This window comes from Alexandromys fortis, unplaced genomic scaffold (genome assembly GCF_014885135.2).
Source record: "Alexandromys fortis isolate MF-2015 unplaced genomic scaffold, M_Fortis_MF-2015_v1.1 scaffold_40, whole genome shotgun sequence".
Lineage (NCBI taxonomy): Eukaryota > Metazoa > Chordata > Mammalia > Rodentia > Cricetidae > Alexandromys > Alexandromys fortis.
In genome coordinates, this window is record NW_026067966.1 from 6,173,727 (window position 1) to 6,187,673 (window position 13,947).

The window sequence follows — 13,947 nt, forward strand, 5'->3', positions numbered from 1 at the left end:
CTTTTAATGCTTTAGTGTGTTTTCTCCCATGTCATGAACAAAGTGTTTATATTTGTATAGATACACAAATACAGGAAAACAAGATTTCATGCCTGTAGGCAATAGTTCAGGTTGTCCAAACCACTTTGTCTTTATTGCTATTTTTATCTCTAATGTGTTGATGTTTTCCCAGGCCTGTTGCCCATTTGAAGAATAGCAAACCACACCTAATGACATGAACCTGACCTTCAAGTTTCATTTCCAGTGTTTTTCAGTTAATGGAGGGGTTGTACCATTTTCTTTCGTGAGAGTCATATCCCTGTATAGTTCTGGATCTCTCAGGGGCTGGGAGTGGGGAGTGAGAGAACAGCAACCATAGCACTCCAAGAACCCTTTTGGAATTATTCCAGTAATCAGCTATGAAAGTAATTTTCTAAATGTAGATATATGTAAGTCGTTCTTTTAAAGTAAGGTACTTTGAAATATGTAGCATCAACTGGTACTGCTGTTAAATGGGTCGACTATTAAACTGAGCAGCTGTGCAAGGCCAGCTAACTTTGAATGCACACCTTCCTTGCCGACGTGTGTCCACCTCATCATGTGAGCACCAAGGCTGCATCAGTGCACATTGGGAGTGCGATTTCACATGCTCTGGCTGCTTGGTCAATCTCGATCTGAGTATCATTAGAACAAGATCAAATGTAAATAAGATTCATGTTCAAGACGATTCATGGCACACACATGAAACTAGGTCACATTAAGTCTCTCAAAATTCATCTCATGCACACAACAGTCGTTGACTAAGAGAGTTTGGGTGATAAAGGAAACAATTTGCAGAAAAGGCAGAGCTGCATTCATTTCATTATTTTATTGACTTGTAAACAGAAAATGAGCCCTCTTTCGTCCAAAGAATCATCAAAGGACAGGGCCAAAAAAATAACTCACTGGTAGCCATCAATGTTTCATTTAAATCCCAGCATTCAAAGTTAGCTGCCTTTTTGAAATAAACAAACAAAATATACTACTGTATGTTTGAAAATGTGAATAGTATTTTTATAGCTTGTTAAAGACATGGCTAGCTGCATTTGTAAATAAGGATAATGTTGCTTTGATTTTCTTCTGTGAACATCTTTATTTGGAACATAATTGTCTTTAGGGTTGATTTGTATATAAGTAATTGGCTTGTGATTGTTTCTTTTTTGGTTGGAAGTTATCATTTTGACATTATCTGTGATTCTGTGTGCAGCACTATTGTGATGTGTCCAACCTCTGCACTCGCTTACACAATAGGATATGCCGATTGTGTGTGGTGAAATGTTATTTTCATTTTTTCTATGTTATCTATGAAGGATTGTGCACTTAACACATACTAACTTTTTTAATGTTAGGTATATTTTTAGTATAATTTTCCTATTCTTTCTTCTCCTCCAGCCCTTCAACCTCCACTCCCTCCTTCCCTGTTTTCTGTTGTTATTGAGGACAAGGGAGAAACTGTATTTTAAATTGATGTAATTAGGCTTTTTGAGTTAGTTCTCAAGGATCCTCTTTTGACTCTTGGGAAAGAATTGTGCCTGCACAAGGCACATATAGAACGCGACTGCTTTGCCTCATTCCATACTGATCATCCCAGCTGAACAATTTGAAAACTGTTCTGCCTTTTTGTTACATGAATCTGTCAGAAATATATTTTTAATTTAATATAAATGAAATTCAATAAAATACGAAACGAATGTTCTTTCTGTGCTGGAACTTTTTAATAAGAAAAGAATCAGTTGGGGGAGAAATGGGTTTGTTCTGCATTTAATAACATGTAGTAGAGGAGGCTGCTCATTTGTTCCCAGCTGCTTAGCCCTGAAATAATCACACAGAAACTGTATTATTTAAATCACTGCTTGGCCAATCACTTAAGTGTATTGGTTAACCCATTTCTATTACTTTATATTTTACCACAAAGCTTGGAGCCTACCAGCAATGTTTCAGCTGGCAGCTTGCGTCTTTCCTCTCTGATGGTTCCATGGTGTCTCCCTGACTCTGCCTTCTTTCTCCCAGCATTCAGTTTAGTTTCCCCACTAAGCCCTACTCTGCCCTATCACAGGCCAAGCTAGCTTTTTTATTCATTAATCAATAAAAGCAACACGTATACAGGACTTCCCACACCAGCAACCTGAAGGTGTGAAATTGGCTTTATTTCTGTCTGTGTTTAGAAATCTCATTGATTATCTGTTGCGTTCCCTGTGCTTTCACCATCTCAGCATACACCTACTGACTCGTCAGCACAGGCTGTGTTCAAATAACTGAGATTTGTTTCATAGGGCATAAAAAATATAAAATATTTTTGTAGATGGAATTCAGATAGCCTTTGTTTCCTCTTGCTTTCATTGCAGTTCTAACTGTGGAGTCAAAACCATGGAACTCTAGGAGAGTGATATCAGACACATGAAACTCTGTATTATCTCTTTTCAGTTTAAGTTTTAATATTAATCCTTCCTGTCTACAAAGTGTAAAAATTTCACAGTTCCAATAATTTCCCATTAGAAGTCTATTATTATTTCAAACTGCTATACTTACATTATTATGCACCATCTCAACTAAATCAAGAAATAACAACAAAAGAGCCTTTTAACATAATTACAGAAATTTCACTTGAGCGTGTTCAGTTCTTACCCTTTGAATATTATTTTAATAAAGCCCTTTTCTGTTTATATAGACATACATACATACATACATACCCTCATAAACACTCTTGGATGTTTTGACCTTTTTATCTGAATCAATCACTGTCAGTTAAGTCTGTTGAAGGTGAAATATGTCAGGACACTATGCATTTAGGGCATGGTTGGACTGAAGAAAATAAGGAAACAACTTCATTCTTTTGCTTTAGGGTATAATTGAAATTTCTAATAGTACCATGTTAGTTTATATCACTTCTAACATTTATCAAATTATTAACCCTTATAAAATATATAATTTTATTCTCCATATATTGACTCATTTGGCTTGCTATACTCATTTGAAATAAGATTATTGAGACAGTCTTGGCCATTCATATAAGAAAAATAAAATTTAAAAAAATCTAGAATCATGCAACTATTTTGAATGAAGAGAATTGAATTCTCCATTAAAAATAAGGTGATCCCAAGTATTTTCAGAAGCTAAAACATGAGCAGTTGTTAAGGAACTAGCAAAGGTCACTGGTAGCTGGAGTCCGTGCTTGACCATAAAGGAGACTCCCACTAGAAATAGGCTCTTACTGAGCAGGAGCACAGGGGTGGGGGAACGTAAGAGAAGTGACTAATCATTAGCGGAAAGAAACAAGCCTAAGTCAAAAAATGTCACTTCTGGGGTAGCACCTATTAAAATAATTTCATGAACTCAGGACCTTTGGAAGAGCAGGCAATGCTCTTAACCACTGAGCCATCTCTCCAGCCCATGAATTCAATTCCCAGCAACCACATCTCACAACCATCTGGAATGAGGTCTGGTGCCCTCTTCTGGCCTGCAGACATACATACAGACAGAATATTGTATGCATAATAAAAAAATATTAAAAAATAGTTGCATGATTCTAGATTTTTTTTAATTTTATTTTTCTTATATGATGTCACATAGTGTTATGTAAAAAGCATCCAAAACATAATCATGTGGAGAGCCCACTGTCTGCACAAAGTGTTATAAACATAACTTGTAAAATTATCACCTCTGTCATTTCATATATCAAAGAATATTGCAAATGGGTACATGTTTTCTGGCAAAGTTAACTCATAAATCTATAATAATAGAGATGATATTACATAAAACTATCTAATTTATAAAGAAGTTGATGCATTATCTAGGGTTTACAATCTGTAAAATGGCCAGTGGGAACTTGTAGAATGTAGCACAAGATCTGATCTAGACTCAGTGTTAATCATTTAAAAGCATGACAATGAAGGTTGGAGGTTCAGACCTTAGAATTCTGAGGAAAATCGTAACATCAAAACCAACCTTGGCTATGGAAGAATTTCCAAGCCATTTCATCTCCAAACTGAGGCTTTACCTCAAAACAATCAATAGAAAGGAACTATGGTGATGTTATAGAAGGAAAAATTATACATAAATTGTAAGATATTGTAAATACACTGGCAGTTAGTTAGAGGTCATAATTAATATAAAAATTCAAAGTTCCACTGTTCTTATGTACTTTAAATTTAAAAGTCATGGTTTAAACCTACTTAACTTTTAAGCCCTATGGTGAGATAAAACAGATCATGCATACACATATATGTAAAAATTATAGAGATAAACTATATAAAATATTTAAAGGTGCATTTTTATAAGACATCATGTAAAAATCTTTATTCTCAAGCTCTCCCATTACCAGCCTCAAGATATATATCATACTTCTGGTTGTACTCATAAAATTGTATGTTGAACAGGTGCATAATTAGCTAATTGAATTTCTCTCCCAAGTACCATCAAGTTCCATGGTGAACCATGGGGAGCAAAGTCACTAGACAACCATCTTAAGATTAGAAACAGAAGACTGTCACCCAGATAGCAGTTTTAAAGGTATAAACAGAACAATTCACCACAAGACAGTAATCAGGAGACTGTGAACCAAACGGCACACAGGGGATGTGCGATGGTGCCTGTGCCTGTTTTTGCAAGTTACCCATAGGTTTTTAAAATAAATACAGCCATCTTGAAAACTATTTAACCCTTTTCTACTTTTGTATCACTCCAAGATAACTAGAGTCCTACAATAGAAAATGATCAAAGATCTCTGCCTCTTTGATAACAAATATTTCAAGCGTGAAAGTTATATTTTATTAGCTGCCCATTGAGTCTTGTTGCAAGAGGCACACACATATCAAAGATATCCTGAAGATGAAGACCTCATATTTTATCCTAGTCACCTTACATGGCGTTTTAATATTACCGTCTATTTATTCCAGGACTTAGAGAATTGCCCTGTAGTTGCTTAGCGTAAAATTACTGTGCCTGCTTGGAGTTGCAGGAGCCACCACTATGATAACATATAATTAGCAGAAACTGGTTGGTGCTTTCACAAGATGGCTGTCTGTTAAAATCCTTGTATGCATTGCGTTCATCAATATTTCCTGTAATTCCATTGCTTATGGGCTAGCACTTTCCCCTTGTCACTTTTTGAAGAAATTTTAAAAATTACGATACATGAAAAGTATCATAGCTAAGATATGCTTTATCTTTATGTGAATTTTATTAGTGTTCGTATTCTATCCCTTATGAAATAATATTTTTCCTACATATTAATATTTGAATGGCCACCAGGCTGTGATTTTTCTTTACACTTTTAAGTTGAGGTATGCAATGAATACAACCGCATGTGTTTCTGAAAAAAAAAATATATGTCTTTTGTAAATTACTAGATTAGTTAGCAGTAGATGAAATGAACAGAAAAATATAAGATTTTTCTTGGATTGTATTCCACTGAATTTGAAGCATCCCCCTCGCTGCCTCAGAGCTATACATTCTGTGGCCTATAGTTTTAAGAATTTACAAGGTTCTGTGGTGATGATAAATTAACCTTGAAGCATCATTGGTTTAGTAGAAGAGCTTGTTTTCTGTATGACCTCATGGTTCTTCTAAAACTCACCTTAGAAAGCCTGGTACCTCATCCTGCAGCCCACCAGCCTAAACATTACTAAATGATAACTATAATAGAAGAGAGTTCTGGGAGCTCCGAGAGGGTCTTTCCGTTGTCTCTGACAAGGAATGACACTTCACTCTGTTCTTATTCTCTTGATGGAAACTAGACAGCTGGTACTGTTCAGGATCAAAGTCCTGGCAGCAGCTAGATGCAGCTAGATACTGAGTGAACATGGATTTGCCTGACATGTGTTGTAGCAATGACAATGAAGGAAAAAATCTGGTCTTTGCAGGTAGCTAAAGATGCCATCTGCTAGAACACATGACAGCTCTCCACGTTGGTGATTATCACTACTTTATCCTGTATTCCTCTGGGATATTGGAAACCGCATCTGACTCAGAGCCATACGATGTAATGCACCTTTCACGCACATGTTCAACATAGGATTGTGGTACTCCATCCTGCCAGAGGTTTTGAGGAACCTCTAAAGGACGCTGTAAACAATTTTCCATTTGCAGTGCTTCCGGACTCTGAAAATTTGATCAGGTGACTCCTTATCAGCTTCATTCTAGTTCAAAACCAGATGAAATGCCTGAGGCTATGTCTGTCTCAAGGGTCCAGTGGAAGGTGGGGGGATAAGAGCCAGCAAGATATCTTAGCAGTTAAAGGGCCTCGTCATCAAGCCTGAGAGTCTGGGATCAGTCTTTGAAGAAGAGTAATAACTCCACAAGTTGTGCTCTGACTTCCACATGAGTTCTGTAGCATGAGCATCCCCCAACACACAAGAAAAACAAAATGCAATTAAAATGTAAGTGAGAAACAGTTCCCACAGAGAGAAGTACCCAGTATTGGAAGTTCCTCATAAGACTCTGCCATTTCCTTTGTCGTCATCACCATTTCTTCTCAGATCAGAAGATCTTGTATGTTGGAAAATGGAATTCCTATGAAAAGGAATATTTTTGAAGAGTACTAATAATAAAATTGCCATTTTCCCAAACAAAATTCAGTCATTCTTTTCTTTTCTTTTCTAGTTCTGTTTTTCATTATGTCATGAAGTTCTTCCATGTTGTCACAGGAAGTTGTGAGGGGGAAGAACAGCGATTCACAAGGCAGCATGATAAACATATCACATGGGTTTAGTCACCCAATCCAATCTTTAGAAACAGTGAGGAAAGAGCTGTCATCTAACACACATCCCATTCTGACCACTGCATAAACCAGTAAGAGCACCTGGGTGGATGAAAGGCAGAACTTACTGTTGCTCTGTAATAAAACTCTGAAGAGAATGCTGTGCAAGGCAGGAGGGTGCCCTGCTGGGAGGAGATTGGTGAGAAGCGAGAACGGCTAATGGCAGCTTTTATATAGCAATCTGGGTGGAGGCAATTGCATCTGAAGGGTGTCTCATTGATGGAGTATCCCATCTATCCCTGGATATTTGGCAGTAAAGGACCCTAGCAATGGAGGTGTATATGGAGTAAGCCTGTAGCATACAAACACCACTGGAAGAGGACTGTGATGAGGCTCAACAAGCAGCCACCAGCAGCAACAGTCCCACACTTTGGCTTCTTTCTGCTCATGTCCTCTGGGTGTTCATGCTTGTGGCAGTGACCATACTCACAGTTCTTAGCCTGGGCTTTTTCTCCTGCTACCCCTGAATACAGAATGTACATCTCAACACTGGTTGTATCAATCTCTGGTTCACAACAGTAAGCTTTGCTTTGCATGTCCTTTGGCTGGAGGTGTTGAAGCACAATGTCACAACTCTGGATAGAAACTAGGCCTTTCAAGTGAGCCTATTAGCCTTGACTGTTCAGCAATATTATTAAATACACAAGCTCAGAAAAATACTGGAAGTCATTTTGGTAGAAAATCAAAGTGGCAATATGGAGTAACTACTTGATCCAGGAGTTATGGTGGAACTGTTTGTTTATGCTTTGGTAAATCTGCCTAAGATTTTTGTTGTGTCATTCACTAGAAGGACTCACAAAATTCAATAGTAGGTTATATTCAAAGCTAATGTTTATTACAGCGATAGTGTAAGGGAAACAGGAAGAGGATATGAACTAAGGCTACAGAATTCATATAACAGCTATTGAGTTCTTGCCTTTCTATACTCTGATGAGATCTGTCTCTCCCTCAGTGTGGACTGACAGAGCCAAGCTAAAGAAGCTCTGCATAGAGAAGCCTGCTGGAAAGTCAGGATCCAAAATTTCTGTGGAGGATGGATCACATAGGTACATTCTGCTATGCAAATAACTGCAGTAACAAATTCATAGCCTCACCAATGAAGCCAGTAGCATCATCAATCTTGATGGTTTGTGCAAATTAATTCTTATAAGTCCTGTCAAGTTGATAAAATATACCTGATTGCTTCAGGTGTACATAGCAACATCCATAATAGTATTGCAAAGTGCATTCTGAGGACTATATCCCCAGCAGTTAGCCGTGGGTAACCGCTCCCCTGGAGACAAGACACCATCAAACAAGCAAACCTTTTGTACTAATGTAACCCATCTGGCAGGAATGATAATATTCTAAGGAAAGGTCTATTCACTCCTCTTTTAACTATCAAGCTTTTGAAACAATTGTACCCAAGAAATTGGATTTTTCTAGGGTTTCCATGCTGAGAGAAGAAGGATGGTGTTTGTTGCCAGCCACAGGAGGAATTTGTCTCTTGGAGAGATCTTTCATTCAGTTCTGACAACTTCACAGACTACCATGTAGGAGAAACTAGAGCCTACACAGTGATGGATCAATAATGACTGGAATTAAATGTTCTCCTGTCCTAGCCTTCTTTGCGATGGATCCCTCCAGCACCTACTCAAACTTATCTCTGGCTGTCCTTAGAGCTCTTCGCTTTTCTTCCCAAACTAGCCACATTAAATAAGTCTCCCATTTTTGTCTTTTGTTATTGTAGTGATATGTAGAAAATTCTGACATTTAAAAGCTTCATCCCCTGTTAGTGGGGATGGTGACACCTTGGCAGAGAAAGTATGTCTCTCAGGGAGAGCACTGAGTGAAAAAGCCTCCAGCCACTTCCAGAATGCTCACTGTGATTCCTGCTTGCAGTTAAGAGGAGTCCTCAGCTTCCTGCTCCAACTCACATGTTTACCTGCTGCCACAGTTCCCTGTTACACTAGACTCATCATTCGCAAGCCACAAACCCAAACTCTTCTTTTTTCAAATTGCCTTAGTCACAATGTTTTATAACAGCAACAGAAAACTAAGCAACTTAATTTGTCTTTGAATTGCTTATTGAGGACTGGTGGCCAAGCCTGTCTCTTTAGGGCTACCAAGCACTGATTCTAGAAACTCCAGGAATACTAATTTTTTTTCTGAATTCCTGGGCTGAATATGTGGGTGAAGGATGCAGATACATAGATAGTCCTTTCTTAATTATAGATGTGTCATTTTATTTATTTATATGTTTGTTTATTTATTTATGTTCTTTGAGGCAGTGTCTCATATAGTCCAGGCTAGCCTCAAATTCATTGTGCTGCTAAGAATTACTTTGAACTTTTTTATTAATTTATTTATTTATTTATTTATTTATTTATTAAAGATTTCTGTCTCTTCCCCACCGCCGCCTCCCCTTTCCCTCCCCCCTCCCCCAATCAAGTCCCCCTCCCTCGTCAGCCCAAAGAGCAATCAGGGTTCCCTGCCCTGTGGGAAGTCCAAGGACCACCCACCTCCATCCAGGTCTAGAAAGGTGAGCATCCAAACTGCCTAGGCTCCCACGAAACCAATAGGTGCAGTAGGATCAAAAACCCATTACCATTGTTCTTGAGGTCTCAGTAGTCCTCATTGTCTGCTATATTCAGCAAGACCTGTTTTAACCCAGGCTTTTTCAGACCCAGGCCAAGGACTTCTTGAAGTTTGCAGGCAAATGGATGGAAATAGAAAACACTATCCTGAGTGAGGTAAGCCAGACCCAAAAAGAGGAACATGGGATGTACTCACTCATATTTGGTTTCTAGGCATAAATAAAGGACATTGAGCCTATAATTGGGTTCTTAGAGAAGCTAAATAAGAAGGAGAACCCAAAGAAAAATATAAAGGCATCCTCCTGAATATTAACCTTGAACTTTTTTTAAGTGTTGGGATTACAGGCATATACCACGGCCCAGAAGAGTTTACTTTTAATAGTTCAAAATTCTCCTATTGTGTGGAAATATAATTTTAGCTACTTTTAAAAGTTGAACTATAACAAACACTTAAAATATACTCACTTTGGCCTATGAGATGATTAAAATCAGGATGAAATCTTCTCTTTGTGCCTCTCTCCTTTGTTTTCACTTAGATTCCTTGTCTCTTTAGAAGCATGACTAACACTAAGGAATGTCTGTCTAACTAACCAAGCTCATCTCTTTTTAGAAGGTCCAAAGTAGCACAATGCCTGCTCTATGCGCTACTTGCTATGGTATGGTTTGCAAGTCAGGCAAGTCCTGGGGGGGGGAGGGGTAACACCAAGGATGCTGGCTTTATTGTGTTCCAGGGCAGTTTATATAGGGTCTCCTTGACTAATGGTCATGCCCTAACTCTCAGCTGCAAGTCCACAAGAAACCATTTCCCCGCCATCAGGAACTCCTGAGGGTCTCATGCTCAGAGCAGCTGTAAAACAAATTGTTTGCTCAGAGCAACTGCAAGCATGGGAAAACAAGTTGTTTACTCTGGCAGCAGGGTGTTACAGAAAATTCAGGATCTGGGGGTCCACAGTCTCCAATAGTTCATCACTTTGCATTTCCCAAATTGATAAACCCTAGAGGATAAACTACCAACCCCACTCTTAACTGTAACATGAGGCTAGCATAGATAAGAACAATGGGTTGATATAAGCTACAAGAGCTAATATGTAACCTGAGCTAATGGGCCAATCAGCTTTATAACTTATAGAGATCTCTGTGTGATTTTCTTTGTGGCTTGCCGGCTGTGGAGTGCCAGGTGGGACAGAAACCCCAACAAGCCGGCCACCCTCATGTTACACTTAACCCCAGATCAAGCAATTACCCAAAAAGGTGAGAATCTAAATCAAAGAAACCATATTGTAGGAGTCAGATTGGCTCTCTCCAGGATTGGCATCAATAAAGATGACGCTGGAGAACAAGAACAGAGACAATGTTCAACCAGACAGACTTTCAGCTAAACCTGTTTAATTATGCATACCTCTTGTTCTTTCTCCCAATTCTTCCTTGGTTAAAGCAAACATTTTTGTCAACTCCACAAAGACAGACTTGGTGTTACAATATTCAGATATCTGTTCTTTTCCATGTGATGTGTGTGTTGAATCACCATTTTATGGTTTTGGATCATTAGCCATCTCTCAATCGCCATTTGGGATTACTGACTTAATTTGTTAGGTTCATAGGAACCAGGGAGTTTTCCCTAGAGTTTTAGTTCAAGAACATCTATGGTTCTCCAGCCTCTCATGTATATCATATCTTCTGAGAGTAAATTTTCAGAAATGAAATCTTTTGATTCTATCAGCGTGTATATATTTAAGAAACAATAAAAGAATGTTTCATTTTCTTTAGGTTACATGTTGCTTTGGAACTTCTTTTTTGAGAAAAACATAGTCATTTAGAACTAACTAAAAATCCTCAGTGAGCCAGACTGGCAGCTCAGTTCTCAGAATTCATAGTGCAAGTGTTGCTAAGAATGTAGATCTGAATTCTCTATGCATTCTGTTTTGGTTTCAAGTGAGATGGAGAATTTCCCCTTAAAATGACACTTTCTCATCCTCACTTGACAGTGTTTTTCACTTCTGACTCTGATTTTGATGTTTTAAAAGGGTTTTTTGTACAATAGAATAAAATTATGAGAAAGAATAAATTAAGACTTAAAACTAAAAGGAACGTAAACAATGTCCTAAATGCAGAGGCCCACTGAGTAAGATATGCATTATAGGGCTACATTATGAGGTAGCTAGCTAGATACTGGCAGTGGTTTAAATGAGAATAGCCCCCAAGAGGCTCATGTTTGAATATTCAGTCCCAAGTTGATAGAACTGTATGGGAAGGATTAGGAGGTATGCCACTGGGTCCAGGCTTTGAAGTTTCAAAAGACTGACACCATTCTCAGTGTCTCTATGCCTCTAACTTGCATCTAGATGTGAGCTCTCAGCTCTTCCTTCCATTGTGCCTTTGCTCTGCCACCATGGATTCTAAACTTCTAAAACTATATTTCTAATTTAAATGTTTTGTTTGATAAGTTCCCTCAGTCATGATGTCTTATCACACCAACAGAAAAATAACTAAGACAATATTAGAAGATTGAAAGTTATTAGGATGGATCCCTCAACTGCTTAAAAAAAAAACAACTAGAAACTGAAACTGCAAGACTGAGTACTGATGAAGAAAATGGGATCTGAGACTTGTTCCTAAACTACCCAGAAATATGTGGGATTACAACACTGGTCAGTATTCATTATCAAAGTGACAGATTTTAGAATTATATTTGAAATCAATTTTAGAGCATGTCTGTGAGGGTCTTTCCATGGAACATTGAATGAGAAGAGAAGACTCACTCTGATTGTGAGCATCTTTCCTTGGTCTGGGGTATCAGTCTGAATGAAAGGGAGCAAAGTAATGGGACACCAGTGTTTGTCTCTCTCTGCTTCCTGACCATAGGTATGATGTGGCCATCTGTCCCATATTCCTGCTGTCATGCAATCTCCATTACAAAGGACTGTACCTTTAGGGTAAGAACCCAGATAAATTCGCCCTTCTTTGGTTGCTTTGGGAAAGTATTTTGTCAGAAGGAGAAATTATAACTACAATCTAGCCAGAGGCATTCTGGTAAATAACAAAGATAACCCATCGATCCCTATTGCAAGTATTAATCCAAATGGGATTGTCAATCTTCTGCACAGACAAATGGACTTCAAGGGAAGTTGTCTCCGCATAAGAGAGCTTAAAAATAATATCAGACTATTTCAAATTAAGATTAGGACAATGGCTCTTAACCCAAATCTACTCTTATCTCTTGGGAAATTACCATCTTGCATTGTAATAAATTCTACACTCTGTCATTGAATTCTTTCAGTGGAGTATAGAGAGGGAAGAGAGAGAGAGACAGAGAGACAGAGACAGAGACAGAGAGAGATATCCTGATGACAACGTAAAGAGCATGCCCTGTTCTGAATTACTTCATCCTGAACCATCAATAATGACTCTAGTTTTGCAATAGAGTCTTGTACTTGTCTCTTGAAAGATGTGAAATGCCTTCATTCCTCCATAATTATTTTTATATCTCTTTAAATAGCCAAAGGATGATAGTACTATTGTACTCTATATAATATTTTTTATTAATGTCCCATTTTGAAAATATACAACTTAATAGTAGATTGAATATTCAATATAAGATACCCAATTTAATCTCCAGAATAAACCACCTATACACACATACACATTTACCACTAACAAATTTGACCCTTAATAGCTTTTTTTTATTGATATATCACATGCCTTAATCCCTTGAATTAAACAATCAAAAGAAAGATTACCATGAAAAAAAATAAATTGTGGTATACTTGGCTTAAAGTTCTACTTATAGGGCTGGAGGGTTAGATCACAGGCAGAAAATATATTCAGTAGATATGAGGGTGTTGTAAAAAATTCGCCTCCAAACTAAACAACCCCAGTTTGGGGACATTCATCTGTGCCCAATAACAAAAGATTATTCCAGCTGTTTACATCACATCATAGAGGTGTGAGAAGGGTCACAGAGCTGTCACCTCAGTATTCAACTACTGGTGGTCTTCTCCTGAAAATGGGGGGGGGGTTGTCTTTAACACTTTAAAAAACATGAGCCTCCATATCCAACTTTACTTTTCCTTTTTTTCCTTCCTTCCTTCTTCCTTCCTTCCTATTTGTTTCTATGATTAATTTATTTGCTTATCAATTAATTTATCTATTTTATGTGCATCAGTGTTTTATGTGCATGTATATCTATATGAGACCAAGGAACTGGAGTTACAGACAGCCATAAGCTGTCATGTGGGTGTTGGGAATTGAACTCAGGTTCCCTGGAAGGGCAGCCAGTGCTACCAACCTCTGAAACAATCTCCCCAGTTCCTCATTTATCTTTCTTACAGAAGACTATTTACTCTTCCATAGAAACCCCTCTCCAGTCTGTTTCTCCTATTTAATGTATAAGACTTTTAGTTTGCTCTGTAGTAGAGTTTGAAGTCAGGGATGGTAATGCCTCCAGACGTTCCTTTATTGTATAAGATTGTTTTGGCTATCCTGGGTTTATTGTTTTTCCATATAAAGTTGATTATTGTCTTCTCCAGATCTGTGAAGAATTTTGATGAGATTTTGATGGGGATTTCATTGAATCTATAGATTGCTTTTGGTAGAATT